This window comes from Ornithodoros turicata, chromosome 5 (assembly GCF_037126465.1).
Source record: "Ornithodoros turicata isolate Travis chromosome 5, ASM3712646v1, whole genome shotgun sequence".
NCBI lineage: Eukaryota > Metazoa > Arthropoda > Arachnida > Ixodida > Argasidae > Ornithodoros > Ornithodoros turicata.
The window spans coordinates 40,270,887-40,277,329 of NC_088205.1; the positions used below are offsets into that span (position 1 = coordinate 40,270,887).

The 6,443-nt window shown below is 42.6% G+C and overlaps 1 long non-coding RNA gene across 1 annotated transcript; it reads right to left on the reverse strand.

Moving 5' to 3' along the window:
• Window positions 1-4,743: 4,743 nt before the first annotated feature.
• On the reverse strand, window positions 4,744-6,189 carry LOC135395571 (uncharacterized). Its single transcript, XR_010423178.1, has 3 exons — window positions 6,068-6,189; window positions 5,439-5,499; window positions 4,744-5,030 (listed from the first exon to the last, which is right to left on the reverse strand). It is a non-coding gene; the product is annotated as an uncharacterized LOC135395571 (long non-coding RNA).
• Window positions 6,190-6,443: the final 254 nt, after the last annotated feature.

Below are 6,443 nucleotides of genomic sequence, written 5' to 3' on the forward strand. Positions count from 1 at the left end.
TTAGGTGCCACGAAAGAATACACGGCGCCAAGCACAGCAACACATTTTGCAACACACGGGATAAGTAGAGTTTATTGCAAGGGAAATGCAAGATCGGCGCCGAACGCGCACCTCGACTCGAGACGCCAGAGATCTCTCCCAGACGCGCGAGCTGCTTGCGTACACCTTGTACTCTGTGTTCGGTACCTACTGTGAAGCGAATTGATGGCACAATCTCGTGATTTATCCGCATCTGACCCATTCCTGATCCGGCGCATTCCGCGTCCTATCCGCAGATCACAACAAGCTAGCGTCCATATTTCATCCGAACCCGCAAGTTTCTTGCGGATATCCGCGGGTATACGCATCCATACGCGGTTGGTGCAGGGCATTATAGAGCTGTGAGCCTCACTGGAACCTAGGACAGCACGGACGATGAACCACCACCACGAGGTTGCGTCGTTTCCAGTAGTTCTGCCAAGTAAATGACGTTTTTGCATGTTCGTCTTTTCCTCTAGCGTTATAATTTATTAGAGTTTTCACGGTTAATATTTTTGCTGAATTGTTCAGCATTTATATGTCACAGTTAAAGGGAACGTTGTTCCACTGAACATGTAGTTACGCGCTTAATATCGATGCTGGCGCATTGGAATTCCACAGCGCTCAACTGGAGCCATGTTCCTTTATTCCGGATGGTTGCCATATTGAAAACCAACCAGAAAAAAATCGGAAATACAAAGAATTGAAACGGTAGCCCAAGAAACAAAAATAGCACCCAACCGGATACACGCAACGTGGGTCAGTGTGACCGTAATACCCTGTACTAAAAAAACAAAAAACAAAAACTTTTATATACAAAAAAACACCCTCGAGATTTCTGAATATGTTGCAGAGGAAGGGTCGTTCTATAAAACTGTTGGTTTCAGACTTCTCTTCCGACCTCTTCATTTAGTGTTTTACGCTCGATTGTAGCGAATTTTGGAAAAATCGCATACTTCCCCTATTTTTCCTGCAATGACTACAAAAGTTACGTGTCTTGCGATTTTTTGTGTTGAAGTATTCCATGAGGCCTTGTCAAGGAAACATATATATTAAAATTTAATGGTTTGATTTTCCTAAAAAAAATCGCGAAGTAGGAGGAAAATTGCGAAACTTCTGGCCTTTGTTCGTTGTACCGGCACCAATTACAGCACCACAAGCGGGATCTGGACGCTGTGTAGAGCATGGTTTCCTCTATATGCAAAAGAAAACCGCACACTTCTAGGTGCTTTCTATGAGCGGTAGCTGCCGTTCACGCCAGGCACGGTTTTCGCCAGCGCTGCGAGCTTTGCTCGTGTCTAGCACCCGCCACATTCAGATCTGGGAAGAAATGTTTCGTGGTATGTCGTTTTGCAGTATTAGAGACTGCTGAAAAAAAATTCGTAAAAATTCGCGATAGTTTTGTGAGGGCCGACCAGGTCCGCTGGATCATTTCGCGTTGAATCGCCCTGGATAGAAGCAAGGGTTTGAGGGCTGTAGGCCATCATAGATGAGTACTTGAAAAACCAAAGTATCATACGATTTCATAGCATTAAATTATAATATATATATTAAATACATAATGCCTGTCAATATCCTCACACTGCATCAAAGAAAAAATACATATCTAATGTATATGGTTTTCAGAGGGAAGGTGAACTGTCTCTTGTGAACTAACACTTGTGAAAACACTGCATGTTGTGTAGTTACCATCTTCTGGTAATGTTGTTGGTGCCACGTATTGTGAAACAGGTCATGCAGTGCCACTTGTGGATGGCACTCCTCCTGCTTCTATAATGCAAGGATACTATATCACCTCTGTCAGCAGAAAAACAGCTAGATAAGCATGTTGTGTACATACCATTTTCTGGTAATGTTGTTGGTACCATGTGCTGTGAGACAGGTCCTGCTTCTACAATGCAAGCATACGATATCACCTGTATCAGCAGGCTGCACAATACCCAATGATCGAGTTTAAATATGGTGCGAGCCATGAGATATATCCTAATTTCCTCATTAGCGAAAACATCATTGCCACACATATTACAGAAGACCCTATTACTACTAATACTAGAGAGTCTACTAATGCTAATAGTCCGCTAGCAGACACCTACTAACACACTACCAATGCTAGAGAGATGATGTTGTTGAACACAGCACTTGAAGCAGGCTCTGTCATGCTGCTTTGACTGACCTTGTATTAGAAATAGAGTATTTTATATTGAGAAAATGATACTTATGATATGGCGGCTATTCACACTGCTAAGCGTTATTTGAAAGAAGCACTCGAAGCAGAAACTTTACATGCGCCATATGTGAGGGGCTAATAGTTCATCTTCAATAGGCGCCAGCAAACAGCGATGGGGACGAAATCCTGCCCCTTTTAACATGTCCTGAACATGCCTACGGATACAAACTGAAGGGGTTACAAGGGCCACCGAGAGAGCAGGCGACGTTTATTCAGGCTCGCTTTAGTTTTCCCGTCGGTGTTCTGCTGGGCACACTTTTGCCAGCCAATAAAACTGCTGGATAATTCTAGTTGGAGAGAACCATAATCACGACGGGCTACTGCACACGATACCACTATATTTACTTTTGTTGCGTTCCATTCGAAGGGGAACTGAAAGCGCTTACATCGTCCAGAGCACGTCGTGGGTTTCCACTTGTCCTGGGAACAAAGTAGGCATAACGGCAGGCTTTAGCCGCCTTCGTTTTGGAGCGAACCCGAGGCGAACGTGCATAATGTCCGTCTCCAGATAAGCTTCGTCACCGAAATGTGAGGAACAGATGTGCGGAACACGACGTCCTTTCTCCATAGTAGGATACCTGCTGCGATTGCTGCCTCCCATTTTCGTTTTGTGTCATAGTCCCTCGGCCGGTGAATTCCGGCTTGGGCGCGGACGAATTCGTGCAGCCAGGAACATTACATCGCGTTCCTGTACTCGTCGGCATGATACAATCTCCCCTAGGAGAAAGTGTCAGAGCAAAACACTTCAAATATGGACGTATGTCACGAAGTCGAAGCAGACGGTCTCGGATACAATCCTTGACGGAGAAACTCGGGGCCGACTGCCCTCTGATTCGTCCATCGCGTCATGGTCCGAACCACTGATCTATGTATAAAGGCTGGATCGCGCATGGGAGAGGGGCTCGTGGGGGAGAGGCGTGCATTCGGGCCGCCATGTTGGGAGGCCCTAAAACGCCGTGTGTGCCCATAGAAAACAATGGGAGGTAAGGGAGATTGTGAGTATTTATTGCGCTGCAGGCGTTGATCGTTGTTTGTCATCACACAATTTTGTAAGGTGCCAGTATACTGATGTATCCTAACAGTGTTTCACAGGTGTCCTGTCGTTCGATTCTTAATTACGTTATGTTTTGCATTCCGAAACTAGACCGTCACGGCAGTGCAGCGCTGGGGATTGTACTACAGTACGTTTCCCAGCCAATATTTCAATAAGAAACGATGTGAGGTTAACAACAACCATGTATGTAATATCCCGTGCTGCGTTCTGGACAAAAATTGTTCCATAAACAACGGTCCGGGATGATATATACTCGCATGGCAGAAAGAGATCGTACTGTAGAATCACAGCCGTTGTCTTAGTCGTGTATGAGTTTAGTATGATTTATATAAAGCATCGCCGCAGAAACAGTCTTTTAGTGAACGACAGCGGTGCTTTGCCTCGCAAATATGGACACACCGAAACAGCCCTAAATACTTCACGCAATTAGATCACGCTCGTTAGGACAGTTAATCAGGTAGTGATGTAAGCTTAATCAATTAAGTTACTTAGAAAAAGATAACACCTCCTTGACACACAGGACTTATCTCTTTTTGAAGTACAGCCCTTCTATGTTTGTTTGCTTCTTCCTTTATTTGTTCTGATTATTTGCAGGCGCGGTTGTGCCAAACTGAATGTCGTTCTCCAGCACTCACATGCTTTTGTTGAATACAACTGCAGCGTGAGAAAAGCTGCTTGGGGACGGGGTCCTGCTATCCAGTGCTGACTTTGTCATGCTTGTTATGTGGAGCATGTTCCAAACAATGCAGCTCCACGTATGGTCTTCAAATTGCAACAGGACTATTTGGAGCTTGAAACAGTTGTGATTTTGTCATTTTGGCCCTCGTGTACCCAGCCTGTGAAACGCAAACAAAAAAGTCTAACACGACATGCTTTTGTAATGAAGATCACTGATGATGAGTAAAGAGAATATACGAGTTTAAGTTTATTCAATATTTTATATCATTCATTATATTATTCAACATTTTATGTCAAGTTTATACAACATCAAGTTTATTCAAGTTCAAGATTTATTTCTTGCACTTATGCGTTTCAGGATAGAATGAACGTGCAGGGAGGTCGCAAAAGGCTACATTTATTGTTTTGTGACCTTGCTACAATGGCAATATATATTTTAGGAATGACAATGGTCAGGTACGCTCTCTAACGATGAAAGATGAAAGTCACTGAAAAGGTTAGCCAGCTGTAGGGATCGAACCCTTCTATGTTGTTCCAGCCTCAGAACATCAGTTTATCTCACGCTCTCTAAATTTGTAACACTCAATTTTAGGTTGGAATGAGCAATGAATAGCAACTTCCCCACTGATATTTTCTCATATATGCTAAATTTTAAATTTAATGTGATCGAATATGTGATAATATAATAATAATATATAAGAATATAATATGTGATAAATGAATGTGATCAACAGTAGATGTACAACAACATGAGTAGCCAGAGAAGTGCATTCTCAATAAATAATTGTCTTCTTATAGCGTATATGTGCATGCCTATTAACTGAAACAATTATTACAGTTCCCTGACAAGTTTTAATTTCTGTGAGTGTACTGTAGAAGCTGCTTAGATCTACAACAGTTCATACAAGGTATTATATACTGTGAATGCCTTTAAAAATCCCATGTGACACATATCCCTTTACTTTCTGGAGATGCTGTGGTAGTCAAAGTTTGTGGGCATTACGCAGGTTCTGCACCCATTTCTTGAGTATGTCGAGGCAGCTGTGAAGTAACCTGCATTGATGATGATTATTCCAATTTTTATGGTGCATCGACATCAAAGGAAATAATACATCAGAACATTGGTTTGGGTGCAATCAGTTAAACATGAATACGTTGTTTAATAAATGCATTGGACAAATGTTAAAACATCAGTTTAAAACATGGTTTACAATCCCTGTATCTTCTAATAATTAAAAAGATTAAAAACTATTCTAAAAAGAATATGGGGAACTCTTCTAAAAAGAATTATAATCTCTAATTATTATATTGCTGGGTTAAGGAGCCTAAAGTGTAAGGTGTGTTTCTGATGTGAACATGTAAGAAAATATGCAAAACTGAGAGAGGCTAACCACAGTGCGTGCACTGAGGTTGTTCCTTCCTGTAAAGTAGAAACCAGTGGATGAGGAACGTGATACTTACCTGTACACCCAGCCGTATCACACTGCACAGATTATTCACTGGGCAGCCCTCATGACGAAACCTGTATTGAGAGACCACTTTTGCCTTAAAACTGCTACAAATAGCACGACACGCTACAAATTATTACTATCGTAACAAGCTGACGATACAGCTTAGACACAAAGGCGTTATTCAAGTCGCGCCACACCACCGTTATGTAGGATTCTTTGTCACAAATCAAACCAAGGCACAAAACAATACCAATACATGAAAAAATGTGACAATCGTGGTCTTATTATGACGTAATACCGAACTTGTGCGCGAAGGTAATTCAAAGAAATGAATGTGGCACTTGCTCCCGCAGAGAACACCGTGTATCATGCTAGCAATGCATGCAAAAAAGCGCTCGAGTGTTCGCACATATATTGATGACAACACTACCTGTGTAGTGTAACATGTTCTTTCAAGCATATTATGCACTCAAACTGTATTTGCTGCCGGGTAAAATGCAAGTGTGCTCGATTGAACGTCGGAAGAGCGATCAAGTAACCTGCATCCAGTGCTCGTTTTGGGCAAAAAAAAAACTTCATAATGGTCAAATAAATGTACAGAATGGACGCCTATTTATTCCTTGATGAAGAGTGACTCACCTGTATAAGTTTAGGCCCTGTAACCTTGCCAGTACGGTTGGTACGACCGTAATTGCAAGAAGTTGCCATGATCGCTGCGGCGGCTGTTGTGGGCACCGTAAGATGGCGGCCGGTTTCTTCACGCTCGCGCTCCCTATCCGCGATCCAGCCTTTTACAATCGAGATCAGTGGTCCGAACCACGTCACAACGATGTCGTTGCTGCTGTGACGTTCGCGGTTATAGACGCTGCGCTAACTTTAAAATCTGTTTATGAAATAACTAAGCAATTATCGGGAGAGAAAACTGGCCAAATAGGTTGTCGGAGGATGCTGAACATCATGGTAACAGTTTCATACCCACGTTCTACAGAGTTTTTCCTCCGTGTCATATCGAAAT